Source organism: Ceratotherium simum, chromosome 12 (assembly GCF_057802395.1).
Source record: "Ceratotherium simum simum isolate JZ-2026a chromosome 12, ASM5780239v1, whole genome shotgun sequence".
Classification (NCBI taxonomy): domain Eukaryota; kingdom Metazoa; phylum Chordata; class Mammalia; order Perissodactyla; family Rhinocerotidae; genus Ceratotherium; species Ceratotherium simum.
The window spans coordinates 31,244,329-31,265,929 of record NC_141911.1 but is presented as its reverse complement, the minus strand read 5'-3'; positions in this window follow the sequence as shown (position 1 = coordinate 31,265,929).

The window sequence follows — 21,601 nt, the reverse complement described above, 5'->3', positions numbered from 1 at the left end:
AGATGAGAAAGGCAAAAAGGATGCCTTGTACCCTTTGTGCTATTGTGCTTTCAAGCAGGTAATGACTAATTAGCACACAGTGTCCTGAGGAAACCACGCACAGGGCTACAGTTTGTCCCCAACTCCACTCAGGAGGTGGAAAAGTGGTTCTTCAGTTGTCAGAGCAAGCACAAAAAAACACCAATACTGTTGCATTAGGTAGCAAAATAAGGAAAAAAAGGAGATTTCAAAAGACTGATTTCTAATGTTATATTCTTATTTTAAAAAATGATTTTTTTTGCCATAGGTTTACCTAGAGTATAAGACACTGAAGACTTTGAGTGATGATAGAAGATGATAAAGGAGATGATCCAGGCTCTTGCTCTGTTTTGTCTGGTGATTTTGTCATCAGAGAGAGAGCTGGAGATGGAAAGCAAACAGTGGGGATGGGGGGCTTTCAGAAAACTTTTATGTGACTACCAGGTAAAGAGAATTCTGAAGACTAAACTCTTACAGACTGAAGGCCTGACCTATAAATATGCTCACTATTTGACTTTGTTCAATGTGTTAGGTGTACATTATCCCAAATCCTTCACAGTGGGAACTGGTTTAAGCAGACATTGACAGACTGTCAGGTATCGAGGAGAGAACAACTAATCTGGTGGAAGATTAGGGGAACCGCAGTGTACGTGAAGAAATGGTGGAAAGTGGGAACTGTGAAGGGAGAGGTTATAGAACAATTAGGGGCAAGGAGGATCACAGTTTCAACTGTTTTGGGGGGTTTAATCAGGAAGAGGAGGCCCACACAGAATGAGGAACAGAAGCAGCAGTGTTGGATTCAGACTTCTTCTAGGAGTTGATGTCCAATACCAAGTGGCTGTGTGAACCTGGCAAAGTTACTTCCTTTTTCACGCTCAACTTTCCCATTTGTAAATGGAAATCATTATGAGATGTGGTGATTTAATGAAATAACATATGTAAAGCCTTCTCTTAGAACACAGAAAACCCTCAATAAAAGATAAAATAGTTACATTTATCGCTTTTATTCACAATAGAGGGCAGAACTAGGTCAAAGGATAGAATTTACAGGGGGATATTGGTTCAATATTGTAATGATTAGCTCTATTTATAGGTCTTTCTGACTGCATCTGATACTTCCCCAAATGAAATAAAAAAGCAAACAACATGTGCTCATTTGCATCTCTCTATATTTGTAAATATCAGTCAACAAATATTTATTGAGGGCCTACTGTGCCAAAGAACTGTGGAGCATATAATACCAAGCCTTAAAAGTTACAGTCTATGCTGTCAAAAATTTACTAATCTCAGAATGTCCTGAAAATATTAGTCATTAAAACATGAGCATTTCAACAGGAACACAGCAGCATCTATCCAAAGAGTCAACAAGTTAAAATGCTTTTATAAACAACATGTCGTCTAGGACACTGAGGCTTGAGTTGAGCCATCAGGATCAATAATATACTAAATTATAAAGCAAAAATCATAAAAGTTCAAATTTCAACCACACAATCCTAAAACCACCTTTCTGTATTTTGTATATTCCAGAGATCTCACCAGTTGGGATTCTGAAACTTGATCTGTTCCATCTGATCAAGCATTTAAAGATACAAAGAAATCCGTTGATGGACAAAAATTAGACTACTGGTGGTGAGCACGATGAAGTCTATTCAGAAATGATAAATAATAATGTACACCCAAAATTACACAATATTATAAACCATTATGATCTCAATAAAATTATGAGGAGGAGAAAAAAGATACAAAGGAATCCATAGAAAGTCTTTTGCTGTCAAAATTATCTTGAATAATGTGTACCAGTATTTGTATTCATTTTTTTACTCTCTTCTCAGATATATTTCCCTTAGGATGGACTCAAATATCAATGAACCCCACTCCAAAAGGGAAATGTATACTTTCTCTAAATTATTTATCCTTTAGACTTCTGGCTATCACATCAAAACTCTATACCATCTCTTTTTTTTTTATTTTGAGATAATTGCATTTTTTGGAAAATGAAAAAGTTTGGAAATTTTTCAAAATCTCTCATCTTTTTCAAGTCATTAACCAAATGTTTCTGTCTCAATGAGGATTACTCTGGTCATGCTATTTAAAGTTGCATGTGTTCCCTCCCCAGGCCCTCCTGATCACTCTTACTTAGCTTTCCTTTTCCTTTCCATCATTGTCATCTTCTAATACATGTTATAATTTTCTTATTTACTATATTTATTGTTTCTTATCTATCCTTTTCTGGAGAATTTAAGCTTCTTGGCGTTGGTCTGGGCAATGATGTTTTGGATATGACACGAAAAGGACAAGCAAAAAAAGCAAAAATAAGACAAATGGGATTGGATCAAACTAAAAAGCTTCTGTGCAGCAAAGGAAACCATCAACAAAATGAAAAGGCAATCTACGGAATGGGAGAAAATATTTGCAAACTGTATATCCAATAAGAGGTTAATATTCAAAATATATAAGGAACTCATACAACTCAACAGCAAAAAAACAATTAACTCGATTGAAAAATAGGCAAAGGACCTGAATATACATTTTTTCCAAAGAACTGCAAATGGCCAATAGGCACAGGAAAAGGTGCTCCATATCCCAAATCATCAGGAAAATGCATATTAAAACCACAGTGAAATATCACCTCACACCTGTTAGAATGGCTATTATCACAAAGAGATTGGCAAGGATGTGGAGAAAAGGGAATCATTGTGCACTGTTGGTGAGAATGTAAATTGGTGTAGCTGTTAGGGAAAACAGTATGGACGTTCCTCAAAAAATTAAAAATAGAACTACCAGATTATCCAGGAATCCTACTTCCGGTATATATCTAAAGGAAATGAAATGAGTATCTTGAAGAGATATCTGCACTCTCATGCCTATTGCAGCATTATTCACAATAGCCAAGATATGAAAACAACTTGAGTGTCTGTCAATGGATGAACAGATAAAGAAAATGTGGTATATATAAGTATATATTATGGAATATTATTCAGCCTTGCAAAAGAAGGAAATCCTGCCATTTGCAACAACCTGGATGAACCTGGAGGACATTATGCTAAGTGAAATAAGCCAGACACAGAAAGACAAATACTGCATGATCTCACTTATATGTGGAATTGGAAATGGTCAAACTTGTAGAAGCAGAAAGTAGAATGGTGGTTACCAGGGCCTGGAGGGAGGGAGAAACAGGGAGATGTTGGTCAAAGGGTACAAAATTTCAGTTATGCAAGATGAATAAATTCTGGAGATCTAATATGCAGCAGTATAGCTAACAATACTACATTGTATATTTGAAATTTGTTGAGAGGGTAGATCTTAAGTGTTCTCACCACACAGACAAAAAGAAGAAAGAAAATGGTAACTATGTGAGGTGATGGATATGTTCATTTGCTTGACTGAGATAATTATTTCACAATGTATAAATCTATCAAAACATCATGTTTACACCTTGAATATATACAATTTTTATTTGCCAAAAAAAGAAAAAATGGAATTTGAAACCTGATTGAAAGTCTAGTTAGTCCAACTGAGTTTTCATTGTGTAGCCTGTCATGATGCTATTCACATAGTCTGTTGGCTTAATATCTCTGGAAGTTCTTGGCTAAAAATCTGACCATCTTACAGATTAGAGTTTTCTAAAGATTTAGAGCAGTAAAAACCAGTTCCTGGGAGACAGAGTTAGGAACACTTTCTTTGTGCTCTCATGCTTCCTAATTTTCTGCTCTATTATATTGAATTAAAATTTCTGCTTTACATGTCTGTTTTTTCCACTACTTTGTAAGTTCATTGAAGAAAGGAACTGTTTATCTCTATTGTATCTGCAGTGGCTAGCACAAATAAGTGTTGATATATATTTTCGGATATGTTAATATTTTACGGACAGTGCTGATAAGGCAATTAAAGTTTTATATTGAGCAATGGCTTTTCTTTAAGCCTACCAACCTTTTCTTTAAGCCACCAAACACTTGCTGGCTAATGACTATTTGAGCAGCACTGGCTTAAATCAGTGGCTTTCAAACTTTTCTAACTGTAATCCACAGTAAGAATTACTTTGTCCGTTGTGATCCCATTCAAACAGCCATGCATGGGCATATAAAACTAAAAATTTCCATGAAATAATTCATATACTTACAATTTGTGTTGCACTCTGATATTTCCTATTTTATTTAATTTCATTTAAAAAATCTTGGTTGGATCCACTAAATCAATATCATCCTTCACAATGGGCAGCATGTATAGCGGTTTGAAAAACATGGCCCTGGTACTGTCTGTCCACTGCTATCCTGCAGAACCTGATGGCTAGAAAACAAAACATGTGTACTCAGAGCAAGAACATATACAAAGCGACATGGTGGTGAAGTTCAGAGCAGGTGGGTGCAAGGAGAGAATGGTGAGGGAGCGATCTATGGAAACACTTGAGGAAGTGAGTTTTAAACTGGATTTTGAGAACGTAGATGGTATTGAATTGGCAGAAATCAGAGAGAACAGGTCCTGGGCAAAATTCTAGGACCCTGATGTCTCTTAGTGGTCAACTGCTGTCAAATAGGTATCAGTGAGAATGCTGCCACAGATTTGGGAGAAAAATTCTGAGAGAATGGCAAATGGATTCTGCCCTCAGATTGCTTCATCTCCATCTTCTGAGTTCTCACCACTATTTAAAGAAAAATGAAGTGTGGCGTGGTAGACTATTGGGTGTTGGTGTGAAAAGAAGTAATTTGGCCTAAAGTCAAAAGATCGGTGAGTGAATGTATCTTTATATCTTTGACGTTTGTGTATATAGTGCTTTTTAAAAGCGATTCTCTGCTTTAACAGACTTACTGTTTCGGATGAAAGGCTATCTCTTTTTTTTTTTTTTTTAATTTTTTGTTTATTGCAGTAACATTGGTTTATAACATTGTAAAAATTTCAGGTGTACATCATTGTACTTCTATTTCTGCATAGATTACATCATGTTCACCACCCAAATACTAATTACAACCCATCACCACACACATGTACCGAATTATCCCTTTCACCCTCCTCCCTCCCCCCTTCCCCTCTGGTAACCACCAATCCAATCTCTGTCCCTATGTGTTTGTTTATTGTTGTTATTATCTACTACTTAATGAAGGAAATCATACGGTATTTGACCTTCTCCTTCTGACTTATTTCACTTTGCATTATACCCTCAATGTCCATCCATGTTGTCACAAATGGCTGGATTTCATCGTTTCTTATGGCTGAGTAGTATTCCATTGTGTATATATACCACAGCTTCTTTATCCATTCGTCCCTTGATGGGCACTTAGGTTGCTTCCAAGTCTTGGCTATTGTGAATAACGCTGCAATGAACACAGGGGTGCCTGTACCTTTGCAAATTGGTGTTTTCAAGTTCTTTGGATAAATACCCAACAGTGGAATAGCTGGATCATATGGTAGTTCTATCCTTGAGTTTTTGAGGAATCTCCATACTGTTTTCCATAGAGGCTGGACCAGTTTGCACTCCCACCAGCAGTGTATGAGAGTTCCCTTCTCTCCACATCCTCTCCAACACATGTTGTTTCCTGTCTTGTTAATTATAGCCATTCTGACAGGCGTGAGGTGATATCTCATTGTAGTTTTGATTTGCATTTCCCTGATAGTTAGTGATTTTGAACATCTTTTCATGTGTCTGTTGGCCATCTGTATATCTTCTTTGGAGAAATGTCTGTTCAGATCTTTTGCCCATTTTTAATTGGGTTGGTAGTTTTTTTGTTGTTGAGATGCATGAGTTCTTTATATATTTTGGAGATTAAGCCCTTATCAGATGTATGGTTTGCAAATATCTTCTCCCAATTGTTAGGTTGTCTTTTCGTTTTGTTGATGGTTTCCTTTGCTGTGCAGAAGCTTTTTAGTTTGATGTAGTCCCATTTGTTTATTTTTTCTGTTGTTTCTCTTGCCCGGTCAGATGTGGTGTTTGAAAAGATGTTGCTAAGACCGATGTCGAAGAGCGTACTGCCTATGTTTTCTTCTAGAAGTTTCATAGTTTCAGGTCTTACATTCAAGTCTTTAATCCATTTGGAGTTAATTTTTGTGTATGGTGTAAGGTAAGGGTCTACTTTCATTTTTTTGCATGTGGCTATCCAGTTTTCCCAACACCATTTGTTGAAGAGACTTTCTTTTCCCCATTGGGTGTTCTTGGCTCTATAATGGTTAAGGGTCCAAGGACAGATAAAACAAAGAACACTTTCAAATATGAACTTGAATCAAAATCTCAAGGGCAGATTTCTGAATTGTAGACATGTTTATGCCACTGAGCTTCTTTTCACATGGGCAACTCTGTGTAGTACAGTCCTGGTTGTGTACCACGGGTGATTTATTTATTTAAAGATGGTTAATGATTCTCTCAGCTCTGCTGGGGATGGTGGAGCGTGAGAATTACTGTTGAGAGACCTGTGAACTTGAGAATGGAGGAAAGACAGTTAGTACAAGGTCCTCAGTCTGAGTGTATTAAGAAATAGAACCAGACAGAAAAAGCTTTGCTAAGGCAATATTTTGTAGAGGGTCTTGTCCTGTGCATTTACTCTGGAGAACATTTAGAATTGTCAGTTTTCTTTGTCAATGCCTGGAAACGGTCCTGACTTGGACTTTATAAAGAAAACCCAAAGATTAATTTGGAAATATAAACCCATATTTTGGAATCAGAATTTTGAACAGTTAATGAAAAGCTAAATGGATTATGACGATTACATCAATCTTCTATGGTTCTGATATTCATTTATAATTTCATTTTAGTGGGAAATTGTTGAGTCTTTACCAGGTGAAACTGATAGAAATCTCTCTTTTCTGGTCTACTCTCTATTCTATTATGCTTTTGTTATTCTATTTTTCTGATCATTTCTTCTTGCCTTGCTCTGTTCTTGTTCCACGCCTGTTTGCACTGGGAAAGGTTGCTGCCTGATGTTAGAGTTTGTAATACCAATTTCAGAGAATTTGAATTCTCAGTAGAGAATTCAACTGTTTCACAACTGTTTAAACGGTAGGGTTTGGAGTACATTTGTTGTAACTACTTGCTCCTGTTAACAGTTTTTGAGGGAGTTTCGGGGTTATCTTATTCATTTGGCTAAAATATTTGAAACCTTCAAAAGTATTTAAGACAGACAATCAGTTAAAAATATGAAACGAAAATTGCAATATCAAAATTGATAGTAATTTCAAAAACAAAATTATAAAAATCTTTTCGCATTTTAAGGCACACAATTACATTTTATGTGAGATATGGTTACATTATAACATGTTTCATATAATCCAGTTAGTCAAGATTCCCTCTTTCTCTGCCTCAGAGTTTTATGCCAAGCTACGGGAGACGGATCAGCTCTTGCCTGCAAGTGGGGCTGGGAAGTGCAGGGGAGTTAATACCCTCAGGGCAACCCTTGGCCAATGGGGAGTGGGAGCCAGTGGACAAATGCCCAGATTCCTGTCCTCAGATGGAGAATGCTGGAAGCATTCTGTGTGCTTCTCTGAGGTCCTGTGGAAGAAAGCCCCTTTGTCCACAGCAACACCTTGATCACACACCCTTATATTGGCTTTTCCTCCTTCTGTGTGTCACTCTCCCCATTCCCTCAGCCCTACTTCCTCATACCACTCCCCCTGTAAATACGTGCAGCCAAGTTCTTGTCTCAGGCTTTGCTTCCAGAGGAACCCAAATGAAGACACCTAGGAATCCATCTTTCCATTTATAAAAAGAGCTGTAGCCATTTTTTTTCCTGTTCCTGAAGTCTCAAATATCTATCAGGTAAAAGTTTTAGAACCTGTTTTGACTTCTTTTCTGTAAAGAGAGAGCAGTTTTCATGTTGATATCCAAATGGAGACCTAAATGTCCATTTGGGCAGAGGTCCAACTGCTCCCAATGTTTCCACTTGGATGGTAGCAATGGCTACCATTTTGGAGATTTTATCTAGCAATAATTAGCTCTTTTAATCCTTAAGACTCCTCTGGAGTAGTTATTACTCACCTCTTTAACAGAGGGTCAGATAAGTTAATGACTTAATAACAAGTCACATCACTTGCAAGAGAGTCAAACTGGGAACAGAACACAAGTATTTCAGATATCAAAACCTACACTCTTTACACCACATTAGACTGTCTCAAAGGCATGAAAAAGTACCACATTAGAAGTTGAACTTACCATTCCTGCCACCAACTTCTCCACTGCCATCGGTAGTGTCACCATTTTCCTTTAGTTACTTTGTATTCTTTCTTTCTGACTTGCATTACATATTTCATCATATATTAAATCCTGAAGAATTTTGATCTAAAATGCCTCCCGGATTCAGTATTCTCCAGCCCTCATCACCCTGAGAATGGAGGCAGTTGGAGGATGTGGTGTTGGTAAGAGATAGATGACATATCTGGACATGTAGGTTTGATATTTTCCTGCTTATAGGTCCAAAAACAAAGTTAGAAAGGAATGCAGGAGCGAAACATAAACTGAAAATAGGAGAAACAAATAGCACAGGTCTGATGCCTTTTAAGTGCCAATAAATACTTGTTGAATAATAATAAATAAAGGGAAAGGAAGTGAGATAGGTTGTGGGTGGAAGAAGAAGAGCCATAAAAATGAGAGAAAAACTTTAATTAGAGAGAATGAGAGCAGATCTTTCTCTGCAAGTTAAATGTTTGGTGTAAAGATAATGATAGTGGCTAACATTTAGTAAGGGCTTACTGAGAACCAGACTTCACATATGTTAACTCATCTGTACCCTATGACATAAATATTATTTCATATTTCTATATCCTATGACATAAGTATTATTTCACAAAACTGAAGTACAGAAAATTCTCTCAGCTGGTAAGTTTGCCCCTAACCACTGTACTATACAGCCTCTAGTCTAGCTAGCAAATATAATTGATAAATATTTGGATTATTTCCCTGCTACTTTATATCTATTAGGACAAAAACAGTATTGGTCCACTTAAGATGTTGGATAGAACATTAATATTATTAATATTTTTTCCATATAGAGATTAATCTATCATCATTAATTCTATCTTAATAGAGGCTGTTGAAATAATGTGAGGGAGAAGAGCATTGAATCTCTGTTTCAAAATCGAATTTGACTGATTTGATTCTTAACGCAACACGGCTATTTGTTAAGCTCTGTTAGGCATCCTGCACAGGATGGCCACATGTAAGTGTAAGGCTTTGTGCCTGCTTTTGTAAAAGGCACTTCGATTCAATGTGGCTGGAGGCACAGTTCATATGCACACGGACCAGGTAGCTACAATATAAGGCTGTCTGATTAAAAGGCAGATTCTGATCCAGGAGGTCTGAAGTAGGGACCATGATTCTGTCTTTCTAACAAGCACCAGTTGATGCCCATGCCCCTGGTCCATTGACCACATTTTGAAGCTCTAGGTTACAAGGCAACATTTATAGTGTGAACCAGGTTTTGCTAGGTTGCAAATTGTAAAAGGTCTTTGAGACTTTTATTGTAGTTTCTCTAAAAGATATAAGAATGGATCAGCAGAAGCATAAATCTTATAGCGTTAAACAAGGCTGTGGTAAGTCAATCAGAACAAAGCATTTCCCTTTTTTTCACATTACTGATTATTTATTGTTCATTCATTTGCTATATTCACTGGCTAAAGTTATAGATCCTAGGCAAAAATTGAGTGGTAAGTGTCACTATCTAACACTGACAGATAATGTGGTTTTGGAGAAAAGCAATGATAAACAGAAGAGCATAAATTTTTTAATTGAACCTATATTCCGGTTTTAGGAAGTATTAATGTGGACTTCAGGATGGTAAGTTTTGTTTATGAGGCAGATGTATATGAGGAGATGTTTATAAAAATTGAAATACGTAAATTACGCTTTTCATGGAGGCAGGCAGAATTTATTGAGCTAGAGAAAGTCAGGATTATACTATGATAGAAGAATGGGAAAGAAATGAGCTCAATGGAAATAGTACAAAGCTATTTTTTTAATAACTTGAAGGAATATGAGATTAATCATCTAAGAAAGATTATTTAGAAAGTGATTTTCTAGATTTTTTTAATATTTTATTCTTAGACTATTTAAATTTCAGCTTGACCTTTTGAAAGTGGGGAATTTATTGTTTTTCCCTTTTGTAGATTTAGATGGTAAATTCAATTTAATTTGACTAGAGAATTTTCAGATTTTTCTGTGTGAAAGATACTATGGGGGTACAATTACATATAAGACTTAAGAGCACATAAAGCACTATTGTGACAAGTATATGCATTTGTGGCAAAAATCTAAAACATTCAAGGGAAGGAGACACTGACCCTCAGACCCATGCTTATTCCTGGAAAGAGAAGGAGGGAAAAGGAATGCAAAGACTGGGTTAACTATAACCATATTTGTAATATTTTAAAAAGATCCGAAATAAAGATTGTAGTTGTATATTATTAAATGTTAATATTATGAATGTAATGTTTTAAAAATATGGGTTGTGGGTACACAGGTAATTATTATGTTCTGTATGTTTGAAATATTTCATAATGAAAGAAAAATGATCCCTACTTTTCAAGGAATTTACTACTGTAGAGTAATAATTCATAAAAAATGATTACAATCAAGTAGATTTTTGCATTCTGAAGTGGAGGCAAATCCAGAGTTAAGATCCTTGTGTTTTAGCTTTTGGGATTCACTTTTTGAGCAGGAATGGGCACTATTGAGCAGACCTGTCCAACACTTTTTACACAAGACAAGTTAGGTTTGGTGTTGGGTGATAGAGCATAGATAGATAATTGGTTATGGATTTTAGGTTATTCCATGCTCATGATCAAGTCCTGGGTCCAAGAAAACACTACTAAGTCATCATATCGTTACCAACGTTAGAATATCAATTCTTTCGTCTTGCAAGTTACCCAGGTCTGAGGGATTAATTAGAACAAGGGAATTTCAGTGCTAAAATTGGGGCAGTTACAGGCAAACTGGGAAAGTCGGTCACCCCACTATTAGGTGCCATCTTAGAGTGGGGAGAGGAAACCTAGTATTTTGCTTTTGAGACCTATTTATTGCTGTTAATTAACCCAGTTGTGTCTCCGTCTCCCAGACTTGGGTGGGGATAGTCTGTCTGGTTATGCAACTATATAAGAAAAGGGGCGTAGGTGAGAAAACGGTGTGCCATGATTAATTCAGAAAACTAGAAAAGCATCAAAAATGAATTAGAGTTTGAGAAATTGTCTACATAGCCTGCCAGTAGGCAAGGTGCAATGAATTACACCTCATCATCAGTAAAGTTTTTGTAACTAACCTTTGGTGCAACTTCTACTAACAATTAGATTCTTGGCAGAACGAAGAAAGTAACCACCTGAAAAAAGTTAGCAGAACAACTGATGAGAAAGTGGAATTAAAAAGTATTTTTGTTGAGAGATATACTCAAGAACATTGAAATGAGAAGGGAGGACTGCCAAAAGACTGAAAAAAACAGATGTTATTCTTTGTCCTTACAAGCAAATAAAGGTCAAACAATTTAATTAGATTCATTTAAACTTATACTCATGATATTGGAGAATATTGGAGATATTGGAGAAGAGACTTCATGACACAAAGTGTGCTCAAGTAGAGCTCAAGTTTAGTTTGCCTTGTTTTATCAGCTTGCAAAATAAGCAAATGTAAGCACTAAATTTGGAATCTTACATTTTGGTATATTATCATACATTCTTGTGTGGAAGTGGCAAGAAAACAATCAACTCTAATACATACATTCAAAATTCCATCAGAGTTTTCCTGGCCAGGGATTTTGGTAAGGCAGGTGTAAGGCAACATTTATAACTAAATTGGGGACCTGCTGTGTTCTTGTGATTAATTGCCCTCAAATTTATCTTTCCTCAAGGATGGAGAAACAAAGAGAGAGGAAGTACAATTTAGAGAGAATGACTATTTCCGCAGGAAATTATATAGCGTGAACTTTGGAAATATAGCAATTTGAGGGACAACTACTTCACATTCTTATTTTTACTATTTTGTTTTAACAAATAATTTGGTTTATTATAGAGAATTTTTTTGGCTAAAATAATGAACAATTGCTCATTATAGGAAAGAAATGACATCTGGATTGCTGTTGGAATTAGTTATTAATTTGGTGCTAATTAAGTAAAACAAGGATTCTAGGGTCTAAACTTTGAGGTTTAAAGACCAGCTTCCGTCCCCCAACACACCCTCCATCTCAGCAGCCACCCATCATGTGGAGATGGCGTCAGAAAGCCCTAAGATATTTAGCTATTCCTATCTTGTACGGAATGAGCATAACCTAGAGAATAGGTAGGCTGCCAGCCAGCACTTGGAGGTTAGGGATTTGCTCCTTGAGACGGAATGAAACTTGGACCATGACTCTGCAGCCCATTCCCACTTGCTTGGGGTTCAGAAAGAAGAGCAATGACGAAGGAGAACCTCAGCAAGGCATCAGAGACCCCATCTTCTGTGAGCTTTTGTCAATCATGTGCAGCTTAACATTAAACAAGCTAAGTTGTCCTAAAGAGGGTGGCATTTCTGATCATGTTATGCCTATTGGAAAGGACAGAGATTATGACTGAAAGAGCAGAAAGATCAGGAGATTCCTAGTCCTGTCAACATTGAATAATGGCTGGACCCAAACCCTGCCAAACTGAGTGGTGAGCCAATCTTCCAGCACAGGGCTGTGCAGCAGGCTTTTTGGTGAAGAGGAACTTGGGTCCAGAGGATGTAGGTTTGAAGAAAATTCCTTATCAAGGGGCATTTGGAAATACCAATTGAAGGGCTGTGGTAAGTTGTGAGACCTTGGGTTGCTGCTGTCTTTCTAGGTTGTGTGGCAGGATGAGGTGCTCTCTTCCCTTTCACCTTTTTGTTTCTTTTCTTCCTCATTTTTGGTGGAAACAGAGTGCTTTTAGCATAATTATGTATTGGAGTTATTATGAGAGACAATATCGGTAAGAGAAGCTATTTTCTTGCTGATTGAGACTTTGGAGCATGGTTCCCTGTGGACGAGAATGTGACCCTGTAAAAACAGCAAAATAGTATTTTGCACCAGGATGTTCAGGATTAGCTACTGTTTTCATCTGGTAATGTACTGTACCTGTCCACCCTTTCAGACATCGCTGTTCATTAGGGAAAGGTTACAGAAGATTTTTCCTTTCTGTTCCTTTCCACTGAAGCTGTCCTCTGCTACATTGTGTTTGGCATTCTGAGGAATGGGTATCTGTGTCCTGGGATGTCTAATGGGAATTTTCTTGCACTTTGGAATAGAAATGGTAATAAAAAGAATCTTGATGTCCAGGAATAACCCAGGCCTTTTTTGTCTTGAGTATGTCTGGCACAAGGGCTACAGAAATTCTAGTTAAGATTCGTTTTAATAGGTGTTAGAACTATTAAAGGAAATGAGTTGTAGTACATAAAAGGCATGCACAAATACAGTACATTTCAATTTAATAACCATCACATCTTCAGAGTCATATTTTAACAAGCCCTTTGGTCAGCTGAGATTTTTATCTACTCCTCAAATTAAAGACTGGCCTGACACATTTTTCAAATATAATCCCTTTATCTTCCTAGATAAATCCATTCTCTCCTACTGTGCCTAAAGAATCCTTTGAGTGTCTTCTTTATGTGTCTGCTTTTAACGAATCATTATGTTATTTACTGTCCATTCAGCTGTGAGAGGGCTCTGGAGAGAAGCAGCACTGAGCACTCCACACAGGTGCACAGTGTCTCCACAGAGAAGACTCTGAAGTCACATCTACTGATCGTCGACTGGTACTCACTGATACTCAGGTCCACCCACCTGCAGCGACTCCCTGGAAACAGAGCCACCTGATGTGTCCTGTTGGACATTAGTCTTAGGAGGGCACCTGTGGTAGTTCTACATTTACTAGGGTTTTTAATATAGGTCTTTTAACTAATGGGAGCAAAACTGCACCCTGCTCACCAGACCTGGGTTTTGGAAGAGGAAGCTGATTAGAGGGCCTGATATTCCCTCCCACAAGCCTTTCCCATGATTCTTGCAGGTGCCCTGATCCCAGTCCTTCTGTCCGTTTGGGTGGGAAAATGTAGTGATCTCTGTTTGTTTGACCACTCTGCCCCATTCCATGGCACTATAGCTTGGTGGTTAAGTATTCACCAAGTGGTTACTAAATTCAGACTGCCTGGGTCCATTTCCTAGTTTTACAACCAATAGCTATACCACCCTATGATGTGTTGGATATTTCTCACCCTAGAGCTAAAATCAGGTTCATGATAATAGACCACCTCTTTAGTGTTGTTGTAAGGATTAAATGGAATAAATTTGCAAAGTACCTGATCCACATGATAAAGTAAGTTTCTGTTGAAGGCAGTTGTGAGGTCGTTGTAATAAAGTCTCAGGCAGCCCTAAGCAAAGAAGGCATGGACAAGATGAAGAAGAATGGAGAGTATTTCTGGAGAACTTTAGTTCTATTTAAATGAGATCTGGAATCTCTCTACAGTCCTCCATTATACTTGAGTGGGCACTTGGAAAGTGCTCCAGGAGGGAATGTTGCTACAGAGAATTTCCTAACGTGCCTGAGTAACACGTGCCATGGCACTGGTTCCCAAATCTATGTAAGGATCAGAATCACCTGGGAAACTTTAAAAACTGTTCCCCGAGATTGGGTTGGTAGATTTGGGGTGAGTGTGGGAATCTCTATTCCTAAAATGTTCCCTACTTGATTTTGATGATAAGTCTGTTTAGAAATCCTTGCCTGGTGGTATTAACAGCAGAATTTGGGAATGGATGTTAGAGTGAAGGTGAACACCACATGGCAACTATGCACAAGAAAGATGCCGAACGATGTTTCCTATTACCATTCTTTTGCAGGGAAAAGTCCAATTGTGATCTTAAATAATCTTGACTTTTGGTATCAGTCTGTAGAGCCATGTCTGTGAAAAGTCCCTTATACTGGGGACCAAAGGGTGGGAGGTGAGGACAGGGATTAGACATGGTGTAGTATCTATTTTATTTCTGCAACTTTGACAGCAAATTTACGTTACTTGATTGGCATGATGCACTTGGGGAGGAAATTACAAATCAGAATGAGCACTGAATGGTGTGTTTTCTTGGAACATGCTCAATTACACTTGAGGCCATCCGTCACCCCCCAGCAACTTTTATTGCTCTGAGAATACTGTTTCTACCTGCTTGCCTTCTAGCCCAAAGAGGGCAAGTAGGGGCATTGAACATCAGCCAAACCAGACTAAATGTGAACAGGTAGCTTTATTTTCTTTGCAGCCAATGAGCAAGAAAACTGAGTACATTTAAACCTTGGTATTATGGAGAGTGAGAGATTTAGAGAAAATTTACCTCCATTTTCACTTTTACTACATCTTGAAAAGGTAGTGAGGCTGAGAAACTATTTGAGGAATTTGGTTAATGACTCTTCTATGGAGTGAAAAAGACTAATTAGTTGTTTTCTTTGACAAGGTCCCCAAGTAATTGCTCAAGTCTTTATCAATTCTGCCAGCCTAGATAATAATATAAAGCAGTAGTATGTACCCTGAATAATTCTCGACTATCTTGAAGTCTATTTCTGTCTGTCAGCTCTTCTCCAAAACAGTAGTGTGGGTAGTTTAATGACAGTGGGGACCTCTTGCTGCAATTTCCTTGTGGGAGTGGAACAGTAAGTCCCACAGCTCAGACTCCTCCAAGTTCTCTTTAGACATCTCCCTCCACAAAGTCCCCCAAGGTAACTACTCAAGTCTCTCTTCTCTTCCTCTGCAGGACCTTCATTGCCACACTACTCTTCCTGTCACCTCTTCTTTCTCTTCCTTCCAAAATCTGGATCCCCTACACATGACAGTTGCTTTTTTTTTTTTTTTTGTGAGGAAGATCAGCCCTGAGCTAACATGCATGCTAATCCTCTTCTTTTTGCTGATGAAGACCAGCTCTGAGCTAACATCTATTGCCAATCCTCCTCCCTTTTTTTCCTCAAAGCCCCAGTAGATAGTTGTATGTCATAGTTGCACATCCTTCTAGCTGCTGTATGTGGGACGCGGCCTCAGCATGGCCGGAGAAGCGGTGCGTCGGTGTGCGCCCGGGATCCGAACCCGGGCTGCCAGTAGCGGAGCGTGCGCACTTAACCGCTAAGCCATGGGCCTGGCCCATGACAGTTGCTTTTGCACAGCTCCCTGGTAAGTGGTCTTTGCTCTCAACTTTACTTTTCTTTATCTCAGCAAATGAATAAAATTGTCTATCCCATCTTTAATACAAATACTATTACTGTTAACACCATTACTACTGTTTTTACTCTTACTACTCTCATCATCCTCACCAATGATGTAGATGATACTAAAACAATTCTAACTTTTTGTTGAACACTGACCATTAGAGAAGCACTTTGCATGCAGCTGAGAAAACAAACTCAGCTATTTGCTGATGTTCACTAGATACTAAGTGGAAGCAGAATTTTAGAGTATATGAGTTTGTAGCTTATACTTTTCATGTTATAATGACATTTAAATTTATCAATAGAATGCATTAGTTTGAGTTTATGAAAATGCCAGCTTTCTTCTAGTTTATTAACTTGAGTGAATTTTTAGTCATTTCTATTGTTTTTTCTGGGTGACTTTGACATGAAAGGATGCACAGGAGACCTCATTTCATTGTCTCTGGCAGAAAGAAATGAAATAGAAGTCAAGTGAGAAATTAGAGGGGAATTGAAAAGATGCACCTATATTTAGGGTGCTGAATGATATTGATGCTGGAACAGGGCTTGTATCAGCTCAGGATGGCCAATTGTGTGCATCTCTTCCTGACTATGGTCAGTGACTATAGGCTGATTGCTGAAAATCAGCCATGATGAGATTATTTATACCACATAAATCAGCAAATGCTACGGTATTAGTTTCCTGTGGCTGCTGTGACAGGATTCTGCAGTCAAGGTGTTGGCAGGGCCACATTCTCTCTGAAGCCTAAAGGAGAGAATCTGTTCCTTGACTCTTCCAGCTTCTGGTGGCTCCAGGTATTCCTTGACCTGTGGCCGTATCACTCCAGTCTCTCTGCCTCTGTGGTCACAGTACCTTCACATCTTCCATCTCAAAACTCCAGTGCCTCTCTCTTATAAGGATACATGTGATTACATTTAGAGACCACTCAGATAGTCCAGGATGAACTCCTCCTCTCAAGATCCTTAATCACATCATTGGCCATACAAAGTAACATTCATTTTTTTTTAATATAAGGCAATATTCACAGGTTCTGGGGATTAGGACATGGATTTTTGGGGGCCACCATTCAGCCCACTACAGACACAAAGCAGGTTTTTTGTTTTTTTTTCTGGAGTGCTGGTTTACCTGCATAGCACTGACCCTGTGTTCAATAAAAATGTTTAACTGGTGTAACACAGGAAACAACCTTTCAGAGCAAATGCCACCAGGCGATTACTGGTGCAGAGAAAGCAGTGTGTACTAGTTCAATGTCAGCCCTGTCCAGGAAATAGCTTTATCACTTCAGAGGGCAGGTACAATTGATTAAGTTATTAATAAACTAAAATTAAAATTTTTTGCACTGTTCATTATAGTGAATGGCACTGATATTTTAAAAATTGTGAAGTGATATGGAATGTACATCATAAGAAGGACTTTATTTAACAATGTCCTGAATTCATGACTGGATTTTTTTCGCAGACTCCTTAGATTTTCTGTGTTTTCAAGTTTCCTTGTACATCACACATCTGGTCTCCTTTCTTTTAGAAGCATCCCAGTGATAACTTTTCATGACCATAGTTGCATTCTTAGATGAAAAACCCACTTTTAGCATAGGGATCAGGAAATGTTTATCGACAGTTTGGGTAGGTGCTTAATTAAAGAAATAAAATTCTAGGGAATGACACCTAATCTCCTGGATATTTAAAAATGATAGTAGATAGAGGATTTGTGACTTTTAATTTTGGGCTGCCAAGACAGTCTGAAATTTAAAGTTGGTTTTATTAATTACTTTTGTAGTTTTTAATGGATTTAAAAAAAGAAAGTGGAACACTACTTGCCCATATTTTTATTATCAGTAATTTCCAGTAGAACTGGAATGCCACCAAGTTCCATCAACTTTATGGCTGTTCTCAATTAGATAGTTATTTGGCTAACATAAGCTGTTGCCTTGAAGATGGATTGACTCTTAAAAGCAAATTCCCTCGGCGTGAAGCCTACACTGATCCAGGAAAATGATCAAGCTTTAAATTGCTTTCTAGATATGGTTGGTCCTAAGACATGCCATCAAACACCTGCTTCCTCAGGTCAGTGGTTCTCAATCTTGGTTGTACGTTAGAATCACCTGAGAGCTGATAAAAATTCTAACGTGCAGGGCAGTTACAAAGAAATCTTTAAAGATGGTGCTTACAGTATTTTTTAAACTTCCTAGGTGATTGCAATGTGTAGATGAGTTTGGGAACCAAATCACTGCTCTAGGAAGATATATTCCTGGCTCTTCTCCTAGGTAAGATGAGTCCTTAGAAACAACATTTTACCCGAGACCCTAAGTGTCCCTAGTATCATCATATTACTATACGACTGGGATTATATATTTTTAAAAATTAGACATCAGGTCCTTCTGGTACTTGTTACTAATAACCAGGTATTTTTTGTCACTCTACTGGGGAAGAGCATGGCACTTTTGAGAATCATAAAATTTATGGTACTAGCCCCAAGTATGCCAAACTCTCAATTATTCAAAACAAATTTGTATCAGCTTTACAAGTTAATCATGTTCTATTTCCCACTCCATCCTCAGATATATTATTTTACCATTTTATTGCTTATTGTAGTATACCAGATAATGATGCTGAGGGACAGGAGATACACTGAATAAACAGGAGAGAGATAAAGTTAAATAGATTTCCAAATGAAAATTTTAAAAAATGTTAAAAATGTTAAACTGTAGATTCTACACATTTTATAGAAATGACATGCTCATTATAAGAAATTCAAGAAATGTAGAAAATTTGAAAGCAACATACGAAGAAAAATCTCACTTTTAGAAATAACCAAGATTAATATTTCATAAAAATAACTCCATATGTCTCTCTATGTATATATACTGATAGAAGCGTTATGTAGATAAATAGATAATGGGACTGTATTATATATCATATTTTTGATATTAAAATTATTTATTTTTACTTGAATTAACAGAAGAAAAACAAATTCCAATATAACTAAAGAAATTATTGACCTTCAGAGATATATTTTGTTACCTAAAAAACTCTTCTAAAATTCAGTGCACTGCCTTGCCACTACCTGCTGATTATTTTTACCTACAGTTTTACACTGTTGGTTTAGAGCATTTACATTTCTGATGTGCAGCCATAATATCTATAGTTGGTAAGTGTTAGTTCCATTTTTCCATAGTTTCCCCATCAGCTATGATGAAAGTTCCATAAAATTAGTGCACATCTTGTTTACCACTAAATTTTCAACACCCAAGGATAGTTCTAGCACAGTAAGTTTGTTAAATAAACAACATTCCTGGGGTATTTATAATGATTTATATCTTAGTTGGCTGGGTTTATGACTAAGTAGTTTTTTTAAAGAAGGGCTCATTGATACTACATTCTTTGATTTCTTTCAATTTAAAACTCTTTCTCATTTTTGTTTATAATCATAATTTTCACTTAACTTCAAACATAAATATAAATACATTGAATTTTGCAATGGAGAAGTCTGAGATTCTCTGGTATTTACCCCCTTGCAAATAGCTTTTCTCTACCTGTGGTGTTCTTTATTCTTAAAGTTTAGTTAAGAGGATTTTTTTCAGAGCTAGTTGCTCTGTATCACAGTTTCATTAAACACAGTTTACTTTTTGGATCTGTAGATCCAGATCTTCCTTGATTTTCTGTATTATTTGCTTATCTTTTTTTTCTTTTGGGAATTCTCTTCTTAGAGGATCCCATGTAAGCTTATATTTGATCATTTTTGCCTCACCTTAATATGTGTATTCTCTTCAATTGCATTTTTATTATTCATTGTAACTCTTTCTTCTGTGACATCAATATGACTTTCAGCAGTACTTTTTTGGTAATTTTTTTGAAATTTAATATCTAACAACCCTCCACCCCCCAAAAAAATCTGGATATATGAGAATACAGGACAGTTTAAGAAGAACAACATAGGACCAACAGAAAATAGAAGCAGACTCATAGGAACTCCAGATATTGAAATTATGATGCGAGCTTTAAAATTAGTATGTTTATTACACTCAAGGAAATAAAAGACAATATTGAGAAATTTGGCAGATAACTAGAAAGTATAAGGACAAAGAAAATATGAACATAGAACCAAATAAAAGTTCTAGAACTTCAAAACATGGTAAACTAAAGTTATAAGCTCACTGGATTAGATTAACAGCAGATTAGATTCAGTTGATAAGAGACATAATGAACTGGAAGATATGTCAGAAGAAAATATCCAGAATAAATGCTAAGAGATGAAAAGATGGAAAATACATAAAGAGTAAGAGGCAGGGAAGATATAATGAAATTATTCCAAAAGGAGGTGGGAGCAAAAATGAAGCAGAAGCAATATTTGAAGAGATAATAGCTGAGAATTTTCCAAAAATGATGAATGCCATCAAACTGCACATGCATGAAGCCCTCTAAAACACAAACCAGATAATTAAAATAATTCTATGTTTAGCACATCAAAAGAGAACAGCCGAGAGCAGGGAAAAGGAAAATATTTAAGGCAGCCAGTGACTGAGGAGCTGAGGAGGGTATAGATTTATTCCACAGAAGCAAGAGTTTAACTGAGCTGACTTCTCAAAACCAGAAACAATGAAAGCCGTAGGGAAACGGAATAACATTTTTGTAGTACAGAAAGAAAATAACTGCCAATGTAGCATTATGTACTTGGTGAAATAAAGACATTTTTAGACAAAAGAATTGAGAAAATTTGCCACCAGTGGATCAGTATTAAAGAAGATTCTAAGGGATATTATCTGGGAAATGATTAGATAATTTGGAGATACAAGAAGAAATGGAAAGCAATGAAAGGATATATATGTGGATAAATCTAAATTAACATTGACTATATAAAATTATGTAATAGTAAATAGTAAAAAATTATATAATAACTTTTATTAAGGTTTAAAAAATAAAAATTTAAAAGATACTATTTATAACAAGTGTATCACAAATATCAGATACGTAGGAATCAATCTAACAGAGGATATGAGAGTACTTTATTCAGAAAAGATTATTGAGAAAAATAGATATGTATAATTATAGAAATTTGGAAGTAATCACCAGAAGAACTAAGAACAGAAAGATAAAATGAATTAAAAATTATTCCCTCTGGGGAATGAAATTGGGGAACGGAGGATATGCTCTGAACACTGGTATTTTGTTAAAACCCCTTTTGTACCATTGGAGTTTCTAAATACGTGAATGTATTGCTTTACTAAAAATAAGTGTATACTTTTTAAACACAAAATTTAAAGTTTTAAAACTTAAAGTTCTCTGAAAACTTCATCATTTAACTTGTCAACTCAACCTCTGAACTGACTCCTTTTCTCAAAATCCTTTTTTACTTACAATATTTCTGTTTATCATTACCTATTTTATTTCCTCTTTGAATTAGAACTCATTGAAGTCAGGGGCTCTTTCTTATCTTCCATACATACCCCAAGGG